This window comes from Lynx canadensis, chromosome E1 (assembly GCF_007474595.2).
Source record: "Lynx canadensis isolate LIC74 chromosome E1, mLynCan4.pri.v2, whole genome shotgun sequence".
NCBI classification, from domain to species: domain Eukaryota; kingdom Metazoa; phylum Chordata; class Mammalia; order Carnivora; family Felidae; genus Lynx; species Lynx canadensis.
This window is the reverse complement of record NC_044316.2, coordinates 36,752,140-36,766,945: the sequence shown is the minus strand read 5'-3', so window position 1 is coordinate 36,766,945 and position 14,806 is coordinate 36,752,140. Positions and strand designations below refer to the sequence as shown.

Below are 14,806 nucleotides of genomic sequence, written 5' to 3'. Positions count from 1 at the left end.
CCCGATGCGGGGCTCGAACTCACGGACCGGGAGATCGTGACCTGGCTGAAGTCGGACGCTCAACCGACTGCGCCACCCAGGCGCCCCTAGATTAAATTTTTTAAAAAGACAGTGCTAGACGGTGGTCTGCATACTTCTTTTATTTTTTTTTAAGCAAACCTTTTGCCCAACATGGGGGTCAAACTCATGACCCCGAGATCAAGAGTTGCATGCTCTACTAACTGAGCCAGCCAGGCTCCCCTCTTCACACTTCTTTTCATTTCTTTTCTTTTTTTTATTATTATTTCAAACATTTTTAACAACAGGTGTAATTACGAAAACATGGAACCCTTCACGAATTTGCCTGTCATCCTTGCACAGGGGCCGGGCTAATCTTCTCTGTGTCCTTCCAATTTTAGTATATGTGCTGCCGAAGCGAGCACCCTTCACGCTTCTTTTATTTTATTTAAAAAAATTTTTGTTTTTAACGTTTATTTATTTTTGAGACAGAGAGAGAAAGAGCATGAACGGGGGAGGGTCAGAGAGAGCGAGACACAGAATCCGAAACAGGCTCCAGGCTCTGAGCTGTCAGCACAGAGCCCGATGTGGGGCTCGAACTTGAGGACCGCGAGATCATGACCTGAGCTGAAGTCGGCAGCTTAACCGACGGAGCCACCCAGGCGCCCCAACACTTCTTTTAAAAAGAAGGACCAGCACCAGATCTGCCGAGGGCTTCCAAGAGCTTTTGATGTGCATTTCCCAACTTTGCCTCAGGTGACTTCCAGTTGGTAGTTTGAAATAGGACTTTGGTGGGAGTATTGGCACCACAGAAATTGGCAAATGTGCCAAATCGGGACTTCACAACCACCCACAGGCCGCTGTTCCATTTTACCAGCACACCACAGACCAGAACTCTAACATGCGGTATAAAAACAGAAAAAGAGCAGAACTGCTTTGGTTGAAGCAGGAGAGCCGCCTCCCCAGCAGGCTTTGCCCAAATCCGGGACTTGAAAACTGTCATACCAGGAGAAGCCTGAGATTTGCTCCAGCTCTCAGTTCTGCGGGTCTCAATAATAGGCCACAGAGGATACAGGAGGGAAATGCACAACAATAAAGAGGCTTGGGTTTTACAGCTGCATTCGGCCTTGTGGCAAGTTAGCTTTGAGGGGCCAGGAAGCGACTCTGGGAGATGCTTGATCCTGCAGGCCCCCGAGGCCTTGTGGTGGCCTCATGGTGGCCTCCGAAGGTCGGGCATTCAGGAGAAGTCTTACACCAGCAGGTGTCTGAGAGGCAGGAGGAGGATGAGACTGCCTGGGGGTGGGGGTGGGAGGCATGCCACCCATCTCCTCTCCTGACCTCCCCAACCCTGACCTCCTGGGTGAAGGGATGTGGCTTGGGTCCATTCAGGCACGGAGAGAGCTGGAGCCTTCTTGGGGAAGCCCAGTGGACTTCATCAATATGTGGTGGGGAGGATACCAAACAAGAGAGGCCGAGACCAGAAATCAAAGGCAGGGCTCAGCCCTCAGCTCCAGCAGTCCCTGACCTTGACAACTTCTGTATTTCAGTAATGTTTTGTGGGATGGGACTGCTAAACCAGGGTTAAAATCATATTCATTTTCAATTTGGTCTTTTCAACAGGGAACGTAGAGGGTGGTCACCAGGGATCATAACCTCATTCAGCTAGGAGTGAAAGGACCCACTCAGCAAAGCAGGTTTCACTCCTACATTTGCCCAGGTTCTGTGAAGAATATAGAAGTCAATATTCCCAAAGCTTGCTTTCTTTCAGGTTTATTAGAATCAGCCAGACTGATTCATTCTTGCGGAGAGGGCGGAGGGGGGAGCAACACGCAGAAGGAAAGAAAAACAAATATTTGCAGCTGAGAGAAACCTGACATTTAATTGAGTTGTTTCTAAATCTGCCAATCACTAGAATTACTAGGAAGATTTTAAAAATACAGTGTCTTCCCCGGCCCCTAAATTTACAGATTTAAAAATCTCCGATGGTGGGGGAGGGGTTCTGGTGTTTGGGAGCCATTACATTCACTCTCCTGGCCGCCCACAGTGGAGACAGAGGCCATCAATTTGACTTTGTCTCCTTTCTTTTTAAATATATGTATTTATGGGGGCGCCTGGGTGGCTCGGTCGGTTAAGCGTCCGACTTCGGCTCAGGTCATGATCTCACAGTCCGTGAGTTCGAGCCCCGCGTCGGGCTCTGTGCTGACAGCTCAGAGCCTGGAGCTTCGGATTCTGTGTCTCCCTCTCTCTCTGCCCCTCCCCTGTTCATGCTCTGTCTCTCTCTGTCTCAAAAATAAATAAACGTTTAAAAAAATTAAAAAATATATGTATTTATGTGTTTATTTTTAAGTAATCTCTATGCCCAACGGGGGGCTCCAACTCATGACCCAAGATCAGGAGTCACATGCCCTTCCAACTGAGCCAGCCAGATGCCCCTGACTTTGTCTTCTTTCTATATCTAAAAAAGATATCCTATGGTTAACCAGCTAGAAATTAAACAAAATTTTTGAAAACAGAAAATAAATAAAAAGAGATTTCCCTCATTCTCCCTTAGCAAATAGGAAGAGTTTTAAAAAGTTCCTCCCTGCAGCCAGCCTAACTCCCTGCTGCATTTCTAACGCTCTCATCTGCATAACTTTACTGCTGGCTTTCAGAGTTTGCCTCCATGCTGAGTGTTCTGGGCTTATTTCTTCATTCTGCAAGAAAGGATTCAGTACCTACCAATCGCCAGTCCTACAGGAGGTGTTGGGGAGATTGCGTGGACTGAAATAGACAGGGTCCTTGGCCTTTGCCTTTCAGCCTTGGGAGGGAATCAGAAATAAACTAGCAACGTGCGGATGCTGGGAGAGGGGAGACAGGGTGAGGGTTAGCGTCCTGAAGAGAGGAGGGCACGGCTGTGGCCTCAGGATCGTCTGGGGAAGGTGGATGGGAGGGCAGGGATCGTAGTTCCTGGCCGAGAGAACAGCATATGTGGGGCTCAAGTTAAACAGCAGAGCGGACCTCCAAGAACCAAGTGGAAATCCATACAGCTGGGCATTGTGCTTCCTGAACCTTTCTGTCATTTCTATGGCCCTTCCCAGAAACCCCTCTAAGCTCCTCCATGACGCTCTGGGCCCTGAGGAGCGAGGAGCCCACAGCAAGACAAAGAACTTTTGTCTGATCAGCTGAGCTATAATGAGACAATGATCCCCAGGACCCTTATTTATGCATCCAGCATGGAGCTTTCCTGATGTAAGAGCACCGGATTACTGACTCACAGTCAGCCATGCATTTTGCAAGAATTCCGCAATGTGTGTCTTGGATTTTATTTCTGCCTAACTTCCCTTTCAGCTTTCTTTTTAAAAGCCCCGCCTCTTTGCTGTCTTTGTACTTATCTCTTTCTGAAGTGGAACAAGTCGGGAATGTGCGGGTTTCGGGGAAATCTGCTGTCCCCAGGGTCCTTCTCCAATGAAATGCAGGTCAACCTGAGATTTGGAGTTGAAAGCCGATTAGTGTAAACGTTCACATCTTAGAGAGTCTAACTAATCTGCCCATCAAGGCTGCTGATCCCATCCTGTCTTATTTGCTGCTGGGGGTCATGTGTGGGGGGGGGGAGGCGAGGACGGGTGCAGAGTCAGCGCCAGTGATGTGCCAGGCGAATGGAATCTTTGCACGGTGCCGTCCTTGAAAGGGAGGGTAGCAGGGAGGGGGCAGATGCTGAGAGGCTCATGGGAGCCGTGCCAACAGATGGGTCTGCCTGGGTCCCTGACTAAACCAACTAACCCTTCCCGAGCCGATCCGGATGCGGGGCCAGAACTCATTATTCTTCCCTGGGATCCCGAGTGACGCAATAGGGGCCACGAAGGAATTCACTGGTCAATGCTAGTTGGGTGGGTGGGAGTCTGGAGGTTAGGAAGGGGCAGGCACGGGGTGGGGGGGGGCAGGGGAGGGGTTGCTTGGATTAAGCCCATGGGAGCTGAGCCAGCCGGGCAGGGAGGAAGGATCGCTTTGGCATTCTCCTGCAGTTACCAGGCCTCCCCGCCTGCCAGGCTGCTGGTGTGCAGAGCCCAGCCCCCTCCCCAAAGAGCCCCTGAGAGGGGCCAAGAGAGGGGGGAAGGCCACCCGTGGCCTTGTGAGGCTGAAGCACAAGCTCCTTCCTCAGCTGCCAGGGAAGAATTTAATTACCAATTAAAGCCCCCTCCATCTGTTCGGGCTGCCAGAGAGCTCTCTCTACCCTTTAATTACATCTCTGACAACAATTTAACTCAATTAGCTGGTAAACACAGCAGAATGCAGGCAACCCAGGGCACCCTCTTGTCCCTGCCATCTGTCTGTCCGTCTTATGCTTTTCCCCACTCGCTCTCAGTCTGTCTGTCCTGCCCCTGCTTCCCCTCTCCTTTTGGCCACCCCCTCACTTTGCTCTTTTCCTTCTCTCTTCCCCAACACCTCTTGTCTGTCTCACACCAGCTGGGTTCCATCCCCCGCCCTTTGTCATGCCACCTTCCTTTCCCATCTGCTGTCTGTCTGTCTGTCCCTATCCCTCTGTTCTGTCTCGTTCTGTCCATTCCGTCCTTCTCCGCAGGGCCGGTCTCCAGGGAGCCCACCTGTTCCCTTCCTTCTTCCAGGCTTCTTTCCTGCATTTAACCGAACCCACCCCTTCAACGTGTCTTCTTGGAGTCTCCTCCCTGGTTTGTCTCCCTAACCTTTACCATCTCCTTTTGTTTCGTCCACGGAGCTCAGACAAATGTGAGTCCGAGGAATAAGAGCTACCATGTTTTGAGGCTGTCTTTTGCCAGTCCCCGGCTAAGAGCTGTATGTATTTGTTTTGTTGAATCTTCGCAAAAATTCTATGAAGTAGGTATCATACTCCCCACTCTGCAAGTGGAATAATTGATGCTTTGGGGGATTTTGCACTCGCGTGGGATCGCAGGAGGGAGCAGCTTGTGCAGACGCCAGAGAGGGCCTGAGTATTTGGGGAGAGCTCTGTGTTGCCCAGATGAAGGGCAGAGCAATGGGTCCCCAGATAACAGGGATGGAATTAGGGATGACTTTGAGAATCTAACCTCTATTTCTGCTGGAGGGAGGCTTCCAGATTCTAGTTTGCCACAGTGTTGAAGAAGTTTCTCAGTCCCCGAGAAATTAAAAATAAATAAGTAAATAAATAAATAAATAGGACCCCAAGGAGTAGGAGAAGAGAAAAACAAGTAGGCTATAATTATCCTAGCACCCTCCCCTGGAATGAGAGCGGGGAGGGCGGTAGAGAAGGGCAGCCTGATCCGTCTTGTGGACAGGCAGGGACATGATGGAGACCCCAGGTCAGCCAGGTAGTCACATGGCTGTGGCTCAGGGCAGACCCCAGCCAGATAAACTCATCTGCTTTCTTCTCCCGTCCTTCCTCGGCTGACTAATCATTCTTTCCCGCGATTAAAACAGAAAAGAATTGGGGGTGCGGGTGGGGGGGAGACTACAGCAGAGAAGGGGAGCCTACTTCTTATCTCTATTTTCTACCTTCCTTTGGTTTAAGATTTGTAGTCCTTCCCCAGAAGTTAGTTTCACTGGGGGTTTAGAACCCATACACCTTCACTCAGCTTTCTCCCACCTTAGGCAGGAGTGCTGGGATCCCAACTAAATTCCTCAGTGCAGGAATTGTGCTCTGAAAGAAATGCCAAATATGGGCCGGGGTCAGCATGGGTAGGGAGACTGCTACATGACCTAGAATTTCCATCATTAGTAATCCGTCAGGGGGAGTCCTATTCTGCAGGTAGATACGGAAAGTTCTGAGGCAACCAAGGGGCAGAGAAGAGAAGCAGAGAGCACTCCAAAGGAGGTTCCTTGTTCAGACTTCCCAAGCCTTATGAAAGCACTGGGTTTGTGAGCAGTTTCTGTAAACATGATCTAATAAAGACCACAGAGTAATGAGGCTAGTGGGTTTTTTGTTTGTTTGTTTGTTCTAAACAGACACATGATTGCCTAGAATTTCAGAGTTCAAGGCACCAGAGAGGTCTATTCAATCCAGGGTCCTTCCCGCTGCAAGAATTCTTATTGCAGTAGCCTTGAAAATGTCTTTCTTTGAATACTTCCTGTGACAGGGAACTCACTATCTCACTACGTATCCCCTTTCTATATTCAGACTGGTTTAATGTTTAGAAAATTATTTCTCATATTGTCTCCCCACAATTCCCATCCCTCTGTCCTTATTTTCACCTTGTGAAGTGATGGAGATTGTGTAAACTTTCTCCCCAGTTCCAGATGCTAATCGAATGTCTAGAAGGCAGCTAATAGGAACCCCGGAGAGTTTAGCCGTCCCTAGTTCCTTCAGCCATTCCTCAAATGCTCTCATTTCAAAATCTCACTGTTCTCTTTCTTTATGCCTCTTTTCATTAGCAATGTCTTTCTTTATACATACTGCCCCAGGCCTAAAATGAATGCTCTAGATTAAGTCCAATGGGCAGAGGACAGAGAAAGACTATCACCTCTCTTGTTCTAGAGACTGTACTTTTATTAATGCAGCTCTGAATCTATAATTTTTTTATGGCAACCACAGATCATAGTAGCCTCTATCAGCCTGTGGAGGTTACAGTCAACCAAACGTATTTCTTTGGGTACTGCCACCTTTAGGCCATGTCCTCCTCATCCCTACTGAATTATTAATGCTTTTAGTGACAAATAGGAAACATATCAGTTAGCCCTTTTAAATTTCATCTCATACAACTTAATTGAACACAGATGGAGCATTATCATGTCTCACTGTGGTCAATTTGGGCCAGTGTTCCCATCCTACCAAGGTCTTAGATCCTGAGCCCTTCACCCAATATTAACCAGCTCTGTATCATCCCCAGGTCTGATGACCTTGGCTTCCTTCCATGTCTTCATCCAACCCTCCATAAAGTGTCAAAGAGTACTGTGCCTTGGGGCGCCTGGGTGGCTCAGTCAGTTAAGCGTCTGACTCTTGATTTCCACCTAGGTCATGATCTCATGTGAGACTGACCCCGCGTTGTGCTCTGCGCTGACAGTGTGGAGCCTGCTTGGGATTCTCTCTCTCTTCCTCTCTCTCTGCCTCTCCCCTGCTCACACTCTCTCATCAAAATAAATAAATAAACAAACATAAAAAAAAAAAGAATCCTGTGCCTCCTGAGAGGACTATTTGAAAGAATCAATGTCTAAATGAGTCTCTCTCCTTCAAATGGAGGCCATAGTTGGGGTGTTGTTTTTTTGATAACTTTCAACTTTGATAAATTTCAAACTCAGAAGAATATCAAAAATAGTACAAAGAACTCCCATATGCCCTTTACCCAGACTCATTCACTGTTTACATTTACCTGTTTGCTTTATCCTTCTCTATCCACATGTGTACTTATGTATTTTTTTCCCTGACCTGTTTTGAAATTTGGAGACATAATGTTCCCTTTAGTATTCAGTTCCTAAAAGGCATTCTCTCGCACACAATAACCTCAGCATGATGATCAAAACCCAGAAATTGAACACGGCTGCAAGACCACTATGTAACTCACAGTCCATATTCAAATTCCATCAACTTTCCCAGTAATGTCCTTTATAACTATTCCCATCCCCACCTTCCTCCACCTCCAGTCCGGGCTCTGATCCAGAATCATACATGGCATTCAGTAGTCAAGCTCTTTAGTAGGAGGCGATGGCTTTATTTCAACACTTTGCTAAAAGCAGTTTGGAAACTTTTTTGAAAAACACCAGCCTACGAAAAACAGTGAAACCATCCCACCTCCCAAGGATGAAGATCGAATACCACCGAGGACAGCAAAACAATGTGCCGCAGACTCTGCAGGTACTTCCCATGAAGCCTTCGCCAATGTTTGCGCCATGGAAACATTTGGAACAAGTGCAGCCACCTGATGAGGTAACTTTGGAGGGAATATCCTCAAAGACAGGCAGGACGCCTAGGGCATTTGCTTCTAAATTTGCCTCAATTCATGATAGTCAAACTGCACACCATCTTAGAGTTTCAGTTCCTGGAGAACAGAGACAGGATGATGGGCACACCCTTCTTGGTTCATTTGTTGAAGTGTCCGGCTGCTGGGGCTAAGCCCGGGCTTAGTCCCCCAAAAGGGCTATTTATACTTGCCAGAAGATGAACCTTTGCCCTCTAAGGTCAGTCACGAGGGAGGAAGGGAGGCAAACGAAGATGTACGGGGCTATCAATTCCCAACAACTCAAAACATGTGTCAGGCTGATGGAGGGTGGATAATGTCCACTTTGCACCAGGCTGTGCGGTGGTCGGCTCAACGCAGGCTCCAACGAGAACTCAAGTCAGTGATGACCAGTGTTTCTGTAGATCGTCTCCCTCGTGCTAGGTTCAAAGCCTTAGATTAGAGCCCAGTGTATAATTGCTTCCCTTTCTCCCTCTCTTCCTCACATCAGTGAGGCACCAAACCTTTTCACGCATCTCACACTTATTCTTTCCTCTCCGTTCTGGTCCAGGTCCTACTTTGCTGGCCCCCTGGGCTCTAGTCTCTCTTCTATCAATTCATTCTATGTATGTACTACCACTAGATTAAGTTTCCCTTTAAAAATCTCTATCGAGGGGCGCCTGGGTGGCGCAGTCGGTTAAGCGTCCGACTTCAGCCAGGTCACGATCTCGCGGTCCGGGAGTTCGAGCCCCGCGTCGGGCTCTGGGCTGATGGCTCGGAGCCTGGAGCCTGTTTCCGATTCTGTGTCTCCCTCTCTCTCTGCCCCTCCCCCGTTCATGCTCTGTCTCTCTCTGTCCCAAAAATAAATAAAAACGTTGAAAAAAAAATTAAAAAAAATAAATAAAAAATAAAAATCTCTATCTATCTATCTATCTATCATTAATTTCTCCATGTCTATATTCAATACTCCTTAAGGTTCCACGTCCGTCTCTCACCCCATCTCTCATGGGGATCAGGTCCCCATGGCTCCTTTGGGGGAGGGGTGCCTGTTTCCAAGTCCTGCAACCCTTCCCTCTCGCCTGAGTATTGAAAGCATTTGGCATCCATGCTACTTATTTGGCACTTGGCGGATGACTCCTTAGATCATTTTTAACGTTAACGCACCTACTCTGTCTTGTAAGAAAGACTGTAAACCCTTCAAGAGCAGATACCATGTTTATACTTCTTCCCATCTTGTATTTTTTTTCCTGTCTAACTTTATTTATTTTTTTTCCCATCTTGTATTTAATGTAATGCCATGTATATAGTTGGAGCACTACGCCTGTTCAGTGCTGGTGATCATGGGATTTGTTTGAAAAGGATTTTTTTTTTATTTTTTAACTTTTATTTATTTTTGAGACAGAGAGAGACAGAGCATGAACCGGGGAGGAGCAGAAAGAGAGGGAGACACAGAATCCGAAACAGGCTCCAGGCTCCGAGCTGTCAGCACAGAGCCCGACGCGGGGCTCGAACTCCCGGACCGCGAGATCATGACCTGAGCCGAAGTCGGACGCCCAACCGACCAAGCCACCCAGGCGCCCCTGAAAAGGATTTATAACCGAGAAATAATAACAGCCAACACGTATTGAGCACATAACCATTAGACACAATGCCATACACTTGGACTAAATCAGTTGTTTCTTCCACAACCCAGTGATCTAGGGATATTATAATCCCCATTTTACCGATAAGGAAACCGAGGCTCAGAAAGGCTAAGGAATTTGCCCATGATCATCCACCTAGGGAGTGGAAAAGCCAGGATTCGACCCAAATGGTCTGAATCCAGAGTCCCTGCTCTGAACTACCCTGCTATGGCTGTGGAGAGGACATTCCACCCACCCCAAGACTTTAAATAATAATAATTGTGATGCTGATGATAGTAAATAATATTTTTCTAAGGAAAATAGGGTTCTGATCTGCTCTAGCAGCTTTTCCAACGTTTAATAACTTCATTCTCGCAACGCACTTGGGAAAGAAATATAAATTCAATCCCTTTTTGTATGAGAAGATAAAACGAGCCGCAAAATAACATTAGAATTTCGCCTGGTCTTTAAAGGGCTACTTTCTTCTTTTCACTTTGTGTTTTGGCAAGGGATAGTAATGAGGAAGCCTCTAACCTCAGAACAGTCTAAGTCTACAGACCGTCTCCTGTGTTTCTGAATCCCAGGCCTGGCCAGAAATCTGTAATTTTCGGCCTCCACCACGGCCAACGCCACTCCCCATTTCCTAGTGAGCTGGGGCTTAGGGGAATTTGGTGAGGATGGCAGAAAAAGGGTCGGTTGTGTTTCTCCTAATCGAGGTCAAGTTTGGGGTTCCAATGGGGCCCAAAGTCCCCCCATGCCTCCAGAAAAGAAGACACAGAAAACAGGAAACATTGTATGTGTTCAGTCTGTGTTCACAGAAGACATCTCAGCAAGGCAGACCCTATCACAGCCAGCTGATGTCACCAAGACAGGAGGGGAAGATGGAAGAAAGAAACAATGGAAGAAGAGACAAAGGGAGGGAAAATGGAGCAAAAAAGTGAAGAGTAGAAATACGGTGGGGGAGGGGGTGGAGAGCAAAGGGAAAAGCAGAGGACAGAAAGAGGGACAATTCGAAGCCATCGTCTTTTGCCCACTTCCCTTCCCCCATCCCTACCCCCACGGGTGAAAGCCTCTCGCCCCTCCCTGTAATCCAGAGGGGGACACAGATCCTCAACCTCCGACTTCCGGTGCTGTCTCCCCGGGCCCAGAGGTTGCAAACGGGGGAGGCTTGTAAACAGTTTGCACTATTTCCCTCCGGTTTCCTCAGGAGTTGCCCTGTTCCCGGGGCCATTCCTTTCCCTGCAGCCCTCGGGGAGCTCCATCCCCGCAGACCCCAGCCAGGCTCCAGCCTCCCCCCTCTCCCGTTCCCCCAGCTCTCTGGAGGGGCTCGCGTCTCCCCGATGCGCTCCGGTCTCTGTCTGAGCCATCCATCAAGGGTGGCAGGCTGAGGGAAACATGAAAAAGAGCCTATTTGGCTATTAACATCCCCCTCCCGCTTTGTTGTCTCTCTCCTCCCACCTCCCCTTCCAGCCCCCACCACCACCCCCTCCCCTTCCCCTTTCGCGGGAGACAAAACCAGACTGACAGGCTGAAGACTCAAACATTAATCAAACTGCGCTCCGGAACAACCTTTCCCTCGCATTAATAAATACATTTGCGGCCCCTCATTGGACAGTTGGCCTAATTTGTTTCTTTTTTGCGGGGAGGGGGGAGCAGCCGCGCCCGCGCCCCCCGGCTCCCAGCAGCCCCGTGCAAAGCAGATGTTCCGCCGCGGACGCGGAGCTGCGCCGAGCCGCGCGCCCCGGAGGCCGCGGTTGTCATGACGACGGCCGGGCCGCCTGCTGTCGCCGAGCACGCTGTCTCGCCCGCTCAGTGATTACCTCCATCTCCGCAGCGTTCGCCATACGGCCCGGCTTCTAATCAGATCCCCTCCCCTCCCCCGCCTCCCGGCGGCCCAGCGGAGCCCACCCTCCTCCGCCCAGCGCACTGCCCCTCTAGCTCCCACAGCCTGGGGACCGGTGAGAAGGGCGGCGGGCGCATCCTTGATGGCCCCGAGGAAAGCGGAGTGGGAGAGACACCCTGCACTCGCTGCTTGGGGATGACTGGCCCCAGTTGGGAAGAGGTTTTGTGCACCTGAAGCCACCTTTGGTGGCCCTGGACACCCCCCATTCCTCCCACCCCCAGCGGCCCAGCCCCCAGTACTGTCCCCTGGGGGGTCTTCCCCCCCCCCCCCCCCCCCCCCCGACTTCTTGGTTATGTTGAGGCAGGTCACCTGAGGTCCCCAAGAGAGGTAAGCCAGGCAACCCTAGTTTCCCTTCCACCTGGGCAGGGCTCTTCCATTGCGATTCTGAAAATGCTAGAAATGGTTTCTTCTGCACAGACTGGGGGGGGGGGGGGGGGAAGGTGGGCTCCTGGAACAGTCAGAGCATTTGTCCAAGCCAGGCCCCTTATGCTAAAACCCAGTGTTTTCTCAGACTAAGGAAGGAGTGGAGAGACACAGGTCTGGTACTCAAATGATGCAGCCTGGCCTGACTTTGGCCCGTGGTTGCTTTGACCCCCTAGCCATCCCACACACCGAATGCTTCTCATGCCCCCAGGCTGAGGGGTTTTGTTTATAGGTGATCTCACATGCACTCCCAGCAGGCAGCCTTGCAAGCGATGTACTGGGTTCTTTCTCCAGGCTTGCTAGTGGGCAAGGGGCAGTTGTAAGGCCTCAGGGCCTTGGGAACCTGGAAGTCTTGCTCCCACCCAAGTACTAACCAGGCCAGACCCTGCTTGGCTTCTGAGACCAGACTCTGGAGGTCTTTCTATGGAAAAAGGAGAATCCTTTCCTTTGGACTCTGAAGCTTCATTACAAGACCCAGACATCCCTTTCCAAACATCTCTGGCTTCAGGAGAAACAGGGTAATAACAGAGGCCACAGACAAAAGAGGACAGAGGGGCGAGGGGTGAGGCCAGCCTAGAAGCAGAGCAAAACATGTGGGAGAGTGTTGCGAGGCTGTTGGTGCCGATTCCACGTTCCAGGCTAATGCACGAGCCAGGAAGTCCAAGGTGGTTGGAGCAAAAAGCAATCTGGTTTAGAGGGAGGGACCCCCTCGGAGTGATGAGGAGAAAAGTTCTCCTCCGCACCAGGAACAGCTTACATAAACACTCCCACAGCACCCAATGCCGGCCTCCTCCCATGTTTGCCTGCAGAGTCCCGGAGCAGTATCAGCCAATGAGAAGAAATGCTACTCTGGGCTCTTTCTCCCGAGTCTACTAAGAATCCTCATGTTAGAGCTGCAAGGGCCTTCCGAGATCTAAACCAATCCTTCATGTTACAGATGACAAAACAGAGACTCAGAGAGGGACCATAACTGGCCCAAGATCCCCTCCCTAGCAGATAGTGGGACCTCGGTTTGCTCTCTGCTGTGGTGGCTGCTGGTGCCCCTCCCTTTCCTCTCCCAGAGGCAACTGACTGGGAAACTGGTTTCCAAGAGGCACAGGCAGAATCCCAAAAATTTCAGGCCTTTTTAGCCGGGTCGTCACTCTGTCTGCAGAAGACCTGTCACCTGAAGGCAACGCCACTGGAGTGACAGCTCCCATTGGCCCTGGCCAGCCTAAGGCCTCTCTGGGGGGGTGGGGGTGGGGTGGGGAAGGAGCTTTGGTGGGGCCTCCCTCAGTCGATTGTCTGCAGCTCTGTCTTTGTCTGTCTGTCACTCAGAAGTGAACCGCTGGGGGGGAGAGGTCAGACTGGTTGGTGGAAAGGGAGAAAGAGGCCTGTCCCTGTCAGTGAGGAGTAGGGAAGAAGGCAGGAGGATGGTACAGATTCTTCAGTCTCTTCACCAACCCCACCCCCACCCCGCAACTCCTCAGCTCCCCTAGGGAATTCCAAGCTTTGCTCATTTCAGGACCAGGATAGCAACTGCCCGCAAAGACCCTTCTCTTCCTGCCCTGTGAAATCTCGGGTCACCATTGGAGATCTACTCGCTTACCCTGCCGTGTCTGGAAGAAGGGGCTGCCAAGGAGTCTGACTCAAACCTCCTAGAAAGGGGGGTTCATTGTGCTCCCCCATTCCATATCACCACCTCTTTGACTCCACTCCGGTGCTTGTCGGTCTCTCTGCCCTGCCTGCCTCCTCAGATTCCCCAGGCTCCCCCATCCCCCCACTGCAATCCCACACAAATCCATCCCCTGAGAGCCCCTGTTTTCAGGCTGCCCCAGCTTCTCCTGTACACTGCGCATCTCCCCAGATTGTGCGGTTTCCAGTCTCCCCTTGCTCCCCCTGCACACGAATCCACCTCCCCAGCCTCAACAGTTTTCAGGCTTCTCAGTCTCTGCCCCCCCTGTACACGAACTGTTTCCCCAGATCCTGCTGTTTCCAGGTTCCCCCATGTTTCCCCGGTATACAAATTGGCCTCCCTGGGTTCGGCAGTTTCCAGAACCCCCTTGCTCTCTCACTAGGCAGTTCCATCTCCCCAGATTCAGCTGTTTTCAGGCTCCCCTCATTTGCCCTGTACACGGATACCTCTCCCAGGTTCTGCTGTTTCCAGGCTCCCCTATTTCCCTTGTACACGGATCAGCCTCTAGCTTATGTTGATCCCAGCTGCCTAAGGGATTCAGCAGGTTTAAGGAGAGTGGAAGGAAGAGGTGAGTCAGGAAGAGGAGAAGGAGTCAGACTGCCATCAGGGAAGCTCCTTACTTCTCTTGCGAGCTGGAGCCCTAAGCAGCTTGCATACAGCAGTCTCTGGGCCTCTGGCTCTACGAATAGATCCCTTGAGCCGGTCTGCCCTGGGACACCCCAATTCCCTCCTTCCTGCTGCTGCCCAGCCTCTGAGCTTTAAGTTGAGCATCCCCTGGGGGGCCCCCATCTTGGAGGGGGTGCTCATGATGCGCGCAGGATGCAGGCAGGAACCCTCCGAAGTCCTGGGCTCTCAGCCCAGCCTCCTGGTCTCTCCCCTGCTCCCCCCGCCCCCATGCCTTCCCAGCTCCTTTTTGTCTCTTTCCTACCTGCTGCACCTCAGCTCCTCTCGGTGCATTCAGGTAGAACTTCAAGAAGACCCCAAATGCACCCCCTCAGAACAAAAGAGGTACAGACCTAGAGACCTCCGCTTTTTTTTTCTTTTAGTTGTTTTCCAGGATGGAGCGGTATTAATTTCATGTCCTGGAAATTGATTCTGTGCCTAGACTACTATCCTGGCACGCTTCTTCAGGCTTTGTAAACACTTGTTCTGTCCTTGGTGCACAAAAGTAGCCTTCCTGCCTTCTAATCCTTGTTGGGGTTTGGGCTAGAAGGGGCGGTGCGAGGCGCAGTGCTCCACAAGGTTTTCCAGGATTCTTACCTTCTCTGATTTGTTTCGGTATTGCCCCCAGAGTTTCTAATGGACCCTAGGGAAGTGTGTTTTGTTC

The 14,806-nt window shown here is 50.5% G+C and overlaps 1 non-coding gene across 1 annotated transcript; it reads right to left on the bottom strand.

Moving 5' to 3' along the window:
* Positions 1 to 315: 315 nt before the first annotated feature.
* Positions 316 to 422, bottom strand: LOC115501957. Its single transcript, XR_003964997.1, has one exon. It is a non-coding gene; the product is annotated as a U6 spliceosomal RNA (small nuclear RNA).
* Positions 423 to 14,806: the final 14,384 nt, after the last annotated feature.